This window comes from Limulus polyphemus, unplaced genomic scaffold, assembly GCF_000517525.1.
Source record: "Limulus polyphemus unplaced genomic scaffold, Limulus_polyphemus-2.1.2 Scaffold528, whole genome shotgun sequence".
Lineage (NCBI taxonomy): Eukaryota > Metazoa > Arthropoda > Merostomata > Xiphosura > Limulidae > Limulus > Limulus polyphemus.
In genome coordinates, this window is record NW_013666138.1 from 25,645 (window position 1) to 39,357 (window position 13,713).

The following is a 13,713-nucleotide window of genomic DNA, read 5'->3' on the forward strand; positions in this document are numbered from 1 at the left end:
CTCTAGTCTTATACTGCTAAATTAGGGATGGCTAGCGCAGATAGCCTTCGTGTAGCTTTGCGCGAAATTCAAAACAAATAAACAAAATCTTATTCACCAGCTGCCATCTCCCTTCTTCATTTTGGGAGATTTTAATGGACACACTTCCCTCAGAAGTGGTGCTTATATTGATGGGAGGGGTCGTTCTGTGGAGTGTATACTCTCAAATCACAATCTTTCTTTCTCTTCAATACTGGTTCATTTATCTATTTTAATGCACCTAGTTAGTCTTTTACTACTGATCTATCTATCTGTTCACCTTCGCTTTTTTCTGATTTTTCTTGGATGGACGATAGTGACCCACATGACAGTGATTATTTTCCCATCATTTTGAGGGAGACTGCCCATGGTCCATGCCACCTGACCCATGTGCCATGGTGGAAGTTGGAGTAGGCTGACTGGTTCTCCTTCACCACTCTTTTGGAACTTGATCCTGCTGTCGTTAGTCTTCCATCTATTAATGACTGCATGGGGGCATTAACTGATTATATTATTCAAGTAGCTGTTCGTTACAGCCCCAAAACCTCGACATGTTTCCCATGGTATCCTCGTCCATGGTGGTCTCCTGCCTGCCAGCAGGCACAGAAGGCTCAGAAACAGGTCTGGGATATCTTTCACGGGTATCCCACTTTTTCAAACTGCATTGCTTTCCAGCAGGCTCGGGGCCATGCCTGGCTGGTCAAGCATCAAATCCAGAAGGAATCCTGGATTAAGTTCACTACCAGCATTTCTTCTACCACCAGTTCCAAAGTGGTCTGAGACAAGATTCGGAAGGTGAGTGGAAAGTATGCTTCCCACCCCTTTCAATTTTGCTCTCCAATGGCCAGGAAGTTGCTGATGTACAGAGCATCGCCGATACCCTTGGGGAGTGCTTTTCGACCTTTTCAATACTTCTATTTCTTTTACTGCCTTCTTGGCCATCAAATCTAGGGCTGAGAGATTGCCACTTTCCTTTTGGGAAGATCGTCTCTATAATTATAATTGCCCATTTACACTGGTGGAAGTTAAATTTGCTCTTCATTGGTTTGGCAGTACATTTATCTTCCTTGATCTGTGAATACTGTATTTGTATTATAGTTACCTCAGTCACCGAGCCACAGTTTACATGGCGATTTGGCTAGTTATACCTTGTATATACGCTAATATTACTGTACTATTAATTTTATTATCGTAGGTACTGTTTAATCTAGTACATTGCTTGATAAAAATTGAATTGTGTTTTCTTTGTATTATACGTTCAATTATATCAACATTATAACCTCTATCATTAGCAATGCTTTTTTATATCCTCGTAATGAGTACATGTTTGTCAAGCGTATTTCGTTAAGAGTAATACATTTGAAATATAATTGGCTGATTTACCATGTCTAAATAGTTATCCAGTCGTGTATAATTCTCATGACTCACTGAAATATTTTAACTCACCTTGTGAGATGATTTACAACGCTAGGTAAATGTAACACAATGTTTATAGTTTGTAACACGTAGTTACCTGACTTTTTAACAATACGCAAATTCACATTATATTCTTAATCTGTTACCTTATGAGATTCAAGAAATGCATTACTAACATAAATTAATAATATATGTCATAGCCCCATCAAATTTTTCTTTTAATTTACTGACTCCTCAAATGTGTATGGTCCACTGAAAGTTGAGTACGTTATATTAAAACGGTTTTAAAATACAAATCATCAAGTCATTTAACAACGACGGCCGATATAAAGTCACAATGAAACTACATGTATCATAAAGATGTGTTTAGATTGAGGATCTAGAATTTCCGAGAGGGAGATATACTTTGTACTGAACACCATTAAAAACCAAAGGAATAATAATCAACTTAGGGTACCAGGATCATCCAAAATGAGACCTGCAACAAGTTGAACCCCAACTGTGGCAAACAAAATGCGTAGACTTCTAACAGGTGAAAATCCATAAACACAGAGGTTGGTGACAAATACCGTGCACATTCCCCAGGCAACGGTAAATAACATCTAGAAAAGCGACATAAGTTACGTGTACACAAGCTGCTTTGACAACGTATCCGCTCAATCGTCACATACCTCAAGCAGCTGGAGAATGAAATAAATATTTCTGCTATTCCATGCGAAGACATACCTTTGAAGCCGCCAGACGCAGCGCTTATGGAATTCTGTTGAATCAGACTATTGACACTAATATATTAGATGAACTTATGGAGGAATGATATTCTTTGGATATGACAAAGCTAAGCTGCAACAGTATTGTCACGTAGCACTGTCGTTACACAGAGCATGAGCAGACGAGGCGATATGGACTGAAACGACGTGGTGAGGCTCTAAAATACTTTTTATATAATGTAGTCATCCTCTGTATAGAAGCTAATCAGGTCATAATCTTATTTAAAAGTACAAACTCAAATATTATTTTCTTTTAGATATTGGTTTCTAGTGTCCAACAATTCACAAAATATTATCATAATTGTTTTCAGTTTGAAATTGATTTTACTTGCAAGCTTAAAGATTGATACGTTTTAAGAAAAATGTATCTAGTAAAACTTAAAAATTTATGTCCTAATAGTTACCAGATTTTATTAGAAGATTTACAATGCTATGATCCAGAGTTCAATTCCGCTGGGGCCAAAACGTAAATTGGCCATTGTGTAGCTTTGCATTAAAAAAATAGCAGGAGGATTTAAAATAGCAAATTTCATAAAAGGCATATATTGTTTTAATTTAATACTATCTATGTTAACAAAGAAAACTTAGAATAACATATATCAATATTACAGTCAGTGGTGTATATTGAAACTTTTACTGATACATACTCTTACGTTTCCGTTTGTTAGTTAATTTTCCGTATAATTTCTTTCGGAAGAAATGTTAGCGATACAAGTCCTTTCTTAAATAAAACTGGTTTATTCTTTCTGAATACAACTTTGCAATACACTTAATTTCCACAGTCGCGCTATAACAAACGCTATAATTCACAACAAACGTCTCACGTGCTCAACTCAACAATACTCTGTCCCCAGTTCAATTACATATTGTTCCCGTCGCTTCTTGGCTGGTCTTATATATACAAGACTACCCCATATCTAGTTGTCTCCCGACGCTTCATGAACGTTCTAGAAGCGCCTGGCGTGTTACTAGCGTCACGTGACCTCCGCTGTCGTAACAATATATTTGAAATAATAAAATGAATTCGAAACAACAAACTTAATTTATTTAGCCAAACTTCTTTTAGGCTTAAGGAATCATCATCTACACTAACTGTCCTCTCATGGATGCCAAGATGGCATCTAAGTTTACCAACGCGTATGCAGGTAACTGAAAGCCAGGCCTTACAAGAAAGGATTGTGAAATCAGATACGTAGAATTTACACACACGTAGAATTTTCTTTATTTGGACATCCGATGCTGTATAACATCAAAAACGTTTCGACACACTATTTCCAATCCAGCCCTCTAAAAAATATAAAACTTTCTTTAACTACTCCCCCACACAGATAAACTTTCTCGATGTCACTTTCTATACGATGGTTGGCTCTTGTAAAATAACTTAAAATATGAACAGACCGCAATATCTCTGTGACAAATACAAACTTACTGACTATGTGCGTTATAAAGTACTAAATAAATGGATACATGAAACATAGATATAGAAAAATGTGTAATGAAGGTTCAAATATCCAGAGACTGTAGTTTACTTGAGTCATTGATTAATGTATCATCCAGTAAAATATTTTTATTAATACATCAAGAAGCTCGATTTGTAAGTTTCTTATCTGCAAGATTTGATCATAACTTTATAATGCGCATACGGCCCCAAAGTGTGAGGCGCGTTTTTATGGCAATGGAAGGCGATTCCTGAACCTTCAGAATCACAGTCCGGCATGCTAATCACCAGGCCTCTGCCAGCTATTTTTATGACCACTGAGGACTGGATTAAGAATACAATGCTTAAACATTTATTAGACCTAATACTAATGTCTGATAATAAATATAGTCGTAATCATTATTCGTCTGCTTGTAAAAAGCGTTCACAACATAACTATTGTTATCGTATCAAATGGCTTATATAAATAATGTTCCGACTACTATTGTGTTCGTTTCATCTCAGCCGGCCTGAAGAGCTCTGGATTGAGCGAAACGCGTCCTCGGAAATGGATATGAAACATATAGTGTAGTTGAAATACTATTATTATTCATTCTTCTAATTCTTGAAAATCCCTCGGGGACTAGATTAAGTGTTTAAAGATGTAATAGGTGTAATACTAACGTCTTATGTAATTATAGTTGCTTTCTTTAACGTATATATTTTTTATCATCTTGTATATCCCAAGACTTCCAGCAATCATTGTTGCAGTATCTGCTGCTTGTCGTCCTGAGAATTATGGATCGAATTCATAGTATGTATGTTTTTCATTGTTTAGTTGTTTTTATAACTTTACCGCTACTTTAATATCATTTTTACTGAAGTAAGTAACTTGTTGTATCTATTTATATACACATGTTAGATACGTGAGTTTCAGAAAAGTGACCGACACTGGATTTGGTATATATATATATATTATTCTCCTCAAAATTTCACAAACCGATTTTGGTGAAAAACGTTAAATAACTATAAAGACTAAGTACCGTTTCGTAATTTTAGTTTACCTTTTTTATAGCTTCACCTGTGTGAGTTTGTAAGATGCTTTCGCAATAATTATATTGATCTGTAAGGGTAGGTAATGAAAATATAAACTGGAAAAAATCACCCAGTTTGTCTGACATCTTTCAATATCACAATGAATTTTGATATATAACCAACTGGTCTTTCATTTATACGGCGATTTTAATCACTTGGTTTTAATACATTTATCTATATCTTTGAAACCTGCAGTGGAGCAAGGATATTATATTCTAGTCTAAACAAACCACGCAAAGGAGAAATAATAGGCTTATCCAGTAAGAGTATCCCTTTCCCTTCTGGAGAGGTTGTTTTTACTGGTTGAAATCACAATTTCATTATTTTAGAGTCAACATAGGTCTAATTCATTTACATTTTTGGGAACTTTAAATGGAATTTAACCATGTAACGAATCAACCGTCATTTTGTTTAAGACAAATAACATGGGCCTGCGATGGTTTTATTGTCTTGAATTTTTTAATGTTCTACAGTAATTTCTGTACGCTGAATGCGAAAATGATTTCCATTTTTCTTCATCACGTACGGATTTTTCACAAAACGTTATAACGCAATACGTAAAAGAAAGACCACAACACGTAGTTTTGACGTAGATTTCACAAAAAAAATCAGGATGAATAATGATGTATATTCGTTTGACATCAATGTTCTTCCCTTTTCTTTACTTTGTTTGTATTTTTGTTAAGAAACATAATAATAAAAAATGTTTATTGTGGTAAACGAAATAATAATTTAATCTAAGTAAGAGTTTTTTCTTTCCGATTTGTAAAAAAATCTTACGTGATACAGAAAAATTAATATTATTTTCGAAATCTGCGTACCATCTGCGTCTCATGTAACACTGGAATTATATACAGTTTTTTAGGGTCAGCTGTGGCCTAGTGACTGCCTTGCCCAGATTGTGGATTCGAGAGTTTGTGGTTCATAACCTGTTGCAAGAAAAACACTCCTCACTTTAGAGTTATAGATGTGTTATAACAGCAACGGGCAAATCCCACTAATTGATCAGAAAAGGGAAGCCCAAGAGTTGTTTGTGGGTGCTGTTGACTAACTTCCCTCTAGTCTATGAGTACAAAATTAGGGACGGTTATGCGCAGATATCTTTCTGTGCAGCTTTGCGGGAAATTCTGAAACAAACAAATATACAATTACTTGACAATACCTATTTAATGGAATTGTGTGTAACTCAGATGCTCTATTGATTCATGAGCTTCGTAGAACTGTCAAGTGTAATTTCAAAGCTGGAACATCTTGTCAAGGTTCTTCTTTTGTCATATTTTACTGAAAAGATACTGCTTTAGCTAAGTTGATATTCGTGGTTCTTTATACCAGGTTTCCTAGCGATAAGACAAGTATGATAATATTAAACATTCAAACGTGCAATGGGATCTCTGTGCTGTTTGCCACTGAGGTCAGATACGGAATTCTAGCGTTGTAAGCATTAAACTAAAGATTTCCGCTGAGCCACCAGAAGAACGTTATGATGTACAATAAGCGAACCATAACGAGGGAAATTACTGCAGAACATGACAATGCTTTTGTACACTAAAATGCAGTTAAGATGGCATTGGCTGAACACTATTCACTAAATACATTGATAAGATTATGAATTCACATATATAACAATGACATTGGGTAATCGTACTCTACGAGATGGATTTTGACTAAGAAGCTGCGCTGAATTATTTGAAACAATTAAGTGTCTGAGCGGAATAATACAAGTTAAGTATCACCAGAGGGAACAAGGTTACTGTACAAAATAATTATAATAACAATTTGGCAAGTAGGTTAAAACTGTCTTCGAGATTGATTGACCCTCTCTTTCCTAAATGTGATAAAATGATTAGATTAAGTTTCCAATGAGAAAAAATGTTATTTGGGTATCTGACTGAACAATGAACATCACTCTGTTTGCACATAAAATGGTTGTAAAAGTGCGTTCATGTTACATATTTATCATTTTAAATGGTAATATACATACGCAGTGTATCGTTTTGGTGTTTTTAACATACTTCAAGCCGTTTGTATTAATTTATATAAAGAAACTTTATTGTATTTGGTACATTGATAAAATAAAAAGTATTCTGAACTATATATATATATACCTACAAGAATTTTACCGCTCCCAATGTATAGATATGTGTACATAATAATTTTCAAGTAAAACCATATATTCGAGCTTCTCTGGACTGATACTTATTTGTTCTTTAGCTGTTAGTTGAACCCCAGTTCAACTTAGATATGGGCATTTGTGGGACCTATAGCAGCAATTACTTTGGTAAGTATAGTATTTTGAAGCTTACTATTAAATTTAATGAAATGGTAATAATTCGAATAGTAGTTACATATTTTTAATTTGAGTTCATTAAGGTTTCGCATTTAATATCAGCAGCAGGGTGAAATGTTATTAGTGAATTATAATGATTTTAAAGTAATACGTATATTTCCTGCATCTTTCTAGTCACCTCCATTTCATGATCAGGAAATGGGGGTAAAATGAGTCAATAATTAATAAGGTTAATGATTAGGTTACAGTGATGTTGCAACTAGTCATTCAAGTTTTTCCTTACGCTTAGGGAAACATCATTGTTCTCGTGATGGTAACGAAGATTACAGGGAACGTTGCTTCAGGTAAAGGAAATACCAACTTTAGTCGAAACTTATTGAACGTCAGGTATGTTATTGTTGATAACTGGAGAAGAACAATCAATGAACACTATTCTTTCGAACAACTTTTGGAAACCAAAACCATTCTTCTTTATTTACATCTTTTTTTTTATACACTTTAATCTGGGACAACTTCGAAAGCAAAGAATAGAAAATCGAATTAAATATAAAAAAATACATTAACTCTGAATAAAGGAAAACTGACGAATATAACTTTTAAAGATACAGTTTTCCTACACATAAAGTTTCCAAACACTTTTAATTGTCCAAACAATGTGCTTTGGTCACTTTGACACTTCAGCATAAGTATAACGCTTTAAATGTTCAAAATACTTTATTTTCATTTTATATTCCTTTGGAGAGCAGTCACCTGCCCACTACTGTCTGCAGGCAGTGAAGGGTGATATAGATGTGGGACGTTATGGGCTTGAGCGCCCACGTTACTCTCCTAACTTCTTCTTATTTTTATTTGTCTTACTTATTTTATTTTTACCCTTCCTTCATTCTTCGACTAGCGAACGGAGGTTAAGACTGGTAGACGATGTATCCTCACCGTTATGGAGGTTCTACTTCTGCAGTCACTTCCAAAACCCAGAACACATCTTATATCCCAAATTATAGCCTGTGCCATGGTGATCTTTTTAATATATGCTGCGTTTTTGTTGTAGTTGTAATCCATTCTACTCAAATTAAATCTTTTGGTTATAGTTAATATAAGTTTAACTCTGTTTTAATTCTCTTTTAACAAAAGAAAATGGGCTCGAACTGTAATAGTTCTTTCCCCAATTCTCGGAATCACTTGGATTATCGGATTTCTACAATCAATCTTCAATTCGTCCCAAATACCAGGCCATATTTTTGCTGTCCTGAACAGCCTCCAAGTAAACTTATTCAAAAATATAATAATATCAGAAATCATTCTTATTTTTATTTCATTTTATTACTTCATCACGTTTTTTATATATGTGTAAAACTGATTTTATTGGATAAAAGTATCCTGGTCTTGTCCGGAGGCTACTTTGAAGTTGAATGCAAGGAAGTAGAGAATTATCATAATTAATAATTTTTAGTAAAAGATTGTCACAAATAAGGCCTCTCAAGGAATTATTTTTGGAATTATTGCTTTATATTATATAAATTTATAACAATGATATTTTTAATAATGTGCTCATTTTGTTGTCAAATTTTGTTGATGATTAAAAAACTACCGTGGTAGGTCTGTTCCAGAAGTATTTGGGCAGGTTCATCAATATATCTTGTTGGAGATATGTAATACGAATTCAAGAAAGGGTGACAACTTGCGCATTGAAACTTGTAAGGCACTCAGTTAATTCCTGGTTGGGATATCCGTGTGCAAGAAGAAAAAGAATTAAGATGAGGATTGTTTGAATAGAACTGGAATTCACGTGTAGAAAATTTAAAAGACAATATTGAAATCTTTCTTACGAAACTAATATTGGAAACAATGTATTAAAGTATTTAATTTGTTTGTTTATAATTATGCACAAAGCTACACAAGGGCTATCTGTGCACTGCCCACCACGGGTATGGAAACCCGGTTTCTAGCGTTGTAAGTCCGCAGACATACCGCTGTGCCACTGGGGGGCAAAGTATTTAATACTGAAAACATACAAAATCATTTGAAGAGAGCAAAACAAGTATCACCAAAATAGTAAATCAGGTTATACTATTAAGAAGTATCGAGAAATTTGCATTAAAATACCAATTTCCAATATTAATATACACAATTAAGATAATTGAATACTTGCCTACTTTATCATAAATGTAGTTATTAAGAGAAATTTTGCCTTGTTTTATTTCAACCAAATAAGCAACTTTTCTCAATAAACCTTTACACATATATTTCTTTAGAAATATAGATACTAGACCTACAAAACATGTTATTTATACAGCTATGTTGATACCACATCTACATCCTGTAAATCTTGTGCTTGACCAACGTAAGATGTGTTTAACCATGTTGACTTTTCTAACCCTGACCTTGAACAATCCTTAAACTTAGAAACATATATCCGTAATTAATACGGTGTGTAAGAACACTCTAGAAACTAACGTGAGGATATTTCTGTTTTACAGAAGCAGTTCTGAAGTATTTTGGTAGTACACTAAATCATTTAATCAATTTGTACATATAAAAACAGCTTATATGGTAAGATAACGTCTAAATTAAATATTGCTTGACTTAATTGTTACAGATCTTTGATAAAAACACCAACGTCCAGCACGGAGTGAGCTTTGGTCTACCTGCAAACTGTCTGCAACAAGTGGAAATTGTTACGAAACCACAAGAACCACTTCCGACTCGTGGGAGAAAGACTAAACTGAAGGAAAATGTGGTAGCACAACGAAGATCTATCACTGGAGTGAATGCGAAGAGTGTCAGTTTAACAAACTTATTACAGCAGTTTTACCACTGGATTAATACATATAATATTTAGCATGAAAGTAGTAAACACAATTTATAAGATTGGTCCAAGAAAGAGCTTTTCTGGATTTCGCGATTACTTGGAGTATTTAGGAAATACAAATAATTTTGTTTCTTCAGTTATTTATATAAATTCACCATTACACAGACAAAACTCAGTGTATAATGAAACTAACATACACTAGGTAGTGATGTTTTTCTTGTTAATATTCAAGCCACTTACATAATTAAATAAACGTTCTATAGAACTTTTAATTATTTTATATAGTGTAAAGCTGTCAAATATTGCTTCATTTCAGTGCTAGTTGTAATAATTTTTATACACGAATTGTGGACAATCGGTATTATAATGAAACACTGTACACACACATATATATATACTAAAGATACAAACAAATGCTACCATGTTATTTGACTTATATAGGTCAAAATTACATCTTTTTATATTACTGTGACATAACTGTTTTTTTTTTACACAAACTACTGTGTTACTTATATGATTAGCTATTGTCTTGAGGCCTTCATACAAACTTCATATGTAAAGTAACTGTGATAATTTATGAAGAGTGGGTTTTGTATGTTACTGAACTTGACAGTCATTTAAAAAACGAATTTATCTATTATTTCATTGTAGTTTATTTTTGTAACAATAAGTGAAAAGAAATACTGAATTTACAAGAGACATTTTAATACACCGTACTAAAGACATGCCACTATATTAATAAACGATTAAAAGACCGAAACATGTGTATTATAATCAAACATAGTTATTTTGTGACACCAGCTGTACTATACAGACTAAACACGTAATATTTCAGTTTGTCAGATCATATCATGACGAACGGGTTTTTACCTTAAGGCTAAAAAAAACTAGAATGTCAGCTAGTATACACTTCAAAACATATTTTCCTCACATAGATTTTGAAACAATGAAACACGAGGACATTCCTGAAAACGATTCGAGTTAATATGATCATAGAAAATTTCTTCGTTTAGAAACTCTACAAAACATATCATGCACCTGAAATACGTAACTAAATTGACCTTCTCCATCGTGCTGAACATTAGATCTATTGACTATCACATTACCCCTCGCTTAAAACTGGCATGTTTCACCATATCTTAATATGATATCATCATTATCTGTAAGTAAAATCACAGACTTGTCAAATATCACACATATTAAAACATTTGTTACACAAAAACTTCAAGTTAGAAAAAGACGACTTTATCTATGAGTTATTAAAAATAATGTGTATGCATCTTATTCTTGAAGATTTTAAGAACAAAATATGTAAAGTAACTGTGATAACTTATGGAAAGCAGATTTTGTATGTCACTGAACTTAACAGTCATTAAAAAACGTATTTATCTATTCTTTGATTTTTACATAACAATAGCAAAACTAAATGTACATTCTCTTTCTTAATATTTGACAGTACATAATGAAGTTATTTCTATTTTTAAGTTACTACTTTCTGTTTTCGAGCTAGAACTCACATATTTGTAATTTAAAACTACAAAACATGCAAGATTTCGGTTTGCAAGATCATATATAGACCAATAGATTATGACCTTATGGCTTAACAAACAGTTCGATAACTTTTGATATTTAGGAATAACACAACTCAAAACATGTATGAATTATAAAATACTGGATTGTCAAGGTTAAATTAACTTTCATACAAGTCTAGTACATTTCAGTTAGCATACAATTATTGTCTACTTTCTACTCAATTAGACCCATAAACTGAATATTTCTAACATCTATGAACTAAACTTCAAATATTATACAGGGGATTATGATCTTAGATCAATTGTTTAGGTTTATAACTAAACATTCATAGTAAACTTGCAAGATGACTTATCAAAGACAAAATGGAGATCTCTACTTTCTTGTGAATCTTCCATCCAGACATAAAGCCTTTCTTAAATTGACACTTCAGTTTACTAATACTTACTTTCACTGTGGCGCCTATTTTTGTCAGCGAAATAAAAAAAACATCAGTGACTCATGTTCGACGGAGCTTCGAGGTCTCATGCCGAGACGGTAAAAGAAAAACGTTAACTGTATCATGTTTATCATTATAGAACATACCTTAAAACCAAAATAAAACTATGATCAGTATACTTTAACTTAACTAGTGATGATCAGCTTCTGTATGTCAATAAACATAAATTCAATAAACATAGTTTATTGATTCTTTCACATTACGTAGTGATACAAGATACAAAACACTAAATGTGCATTCATGATATTCCTTTTCTCATGATCTGTCAGGACTTCTTCAATACGTACGTTTCAGTCAGTGTACAGTTCTTGAAGATCTGCCATCGGCTCAACGGTCCGCAAGGACTATGGGAAACAAAAAAAAAAAGATTTTCACTACAGTAACTAATGCAATATTATTAATATTATGCATCATCATTCATTTATATTTTATAAAAAATCACAATCTCTAGTTGCTTTAGTGCTGAACGAAAAATGTGATGTGTTGACATTTTTGACGAGGTAGAGTTAACACTATCAGGCCTTTGTAACGATATAAAGAATGGAGAATGTGCTAAACACTATGATGTTACATCACTCTATCATTGGAACAATAAGTACCCTGAATACCATAACGGACATTTTCAATATAGTGTTATTCTTGTAAGTTCTGTGATCTCACGACAAAACGTATGGGTCTACAAGAAAAGACATATCTATCCTTTTACATGAAATCAATTTATAAACAGCGTTCATATACATTCACTAACTCAAAGCTCGTAAAATTACTATTGTTTCTTTGGCAACACAGGTGAATCGGTATACACAGGCCTGGTAAATAGTGAAAATACCACATTCCTTGCATTTGTTAATAACTGTTGCACGGTAAAGAATCCCCAGCATGATCCTCAAAACCTGCTTAATAGCCAGATGGGTCTTAAAGCACCAAAGTGTGTGCCCCAGACACTTAAACGATAAGTCACTTGATTATACAAGATGGCATAATAAATCTGATAGAGCACCCGTATACATATAATATTCCTACACCTCATCATAATATCAATTACTCTAGCAAGTTTATTTGAATGATCACTCCAAGAATCTTTACTGAATCCACCTTGGGCAGTGGCATACCATTAAAAATCAAATCCCCATTTATCGGTTCCCTAGATATAATCATATATTTCGATTTACTAATATTCAAAGCCAGGCAGTTGTCAATAAGCCAAGCTTCAACATACTTCAACGCTCTGTTCCCAATTCTAAAACAATCAATAAGATGATCGACTCAATAATAAGAGTCGTGTCATCAGCATCTATTGTCACTTGGACATACTGAAAGTAAATCATTCACACAAGTATTAAAAAAGAGGGGCTCAAGGACTGAGTGTTTGGGAACTCCACAGTGAAGTCTACTGAGTTGGGACTTCATTCCGTTAATTTCTATTAACCATTATACGTAGGATTCGTTTTGGATTCGTTTCTACGTTGTTGTTTTTCATTTCTCAAAACAAATATGTGTTAATATTTTTTTACCCATTTCAGATATCTAGATCAATTCCCTAATGTTTAAACCTACCTCAGTACCTCATAAACATTGGGAAAACATTTACCCCTCATATCTCAAAGTACAAACATTATAGAATAAATATTTGTTGTTAATGTTGCGTCAGCGAGTCACATGACTACCGTGACGCCACGTTTTTAGAACTATCTTGTACCTTGTCGAATGCTCTAGAATTTACTAGATATAGGGTAGTCTGGTATATAAAAGAGGGTGACAACGTGACGAGAGAATAAGGTAATGTGTGTGTGAAGATAGTGAGTAATTGAACTGCAGTCAGAAGTATTGTAGATGTTCGTTGATATAGCGTTTGTTTTAGCGCGATTGTTGAAA

At 33.5% G+C, this 13,713-nt stretch overlaps 1 long non-coding RNA gene across 3 annotated transcripts in view; it reads left to right on the top strand.

The window, feature by feature from the left end:
* LOC111085649 overlaps nt 1-11,044 on the top strand; it is a 35,153-nt gene extending 24,109 nt beyond the window's left edge. For 2 of the 3 annotated variants that reach the window (XR_002610453.1, XR_002610455.1), the window contains 4 exons: nt 4,367-4,432; nt 6,925-6,991; nt 7,290-7,344; nt 9,597-11,044. This is a non-coding gene — a long non-coding RNA (uncharacterized LOC111085649). Of the gene's footprint in view, nt 1-4,366; nt 4,433-6,924; nt 6,992-7,289; nt 7,388-9,596 lie in introns of all 3 variants that reach the window. The other variant, XR_002610454.1, reaches the window with a different exon arrangement.
* The last annotated feature ends 2,669 nt before the right edge of the window (nt 11,045-13,713 follow it).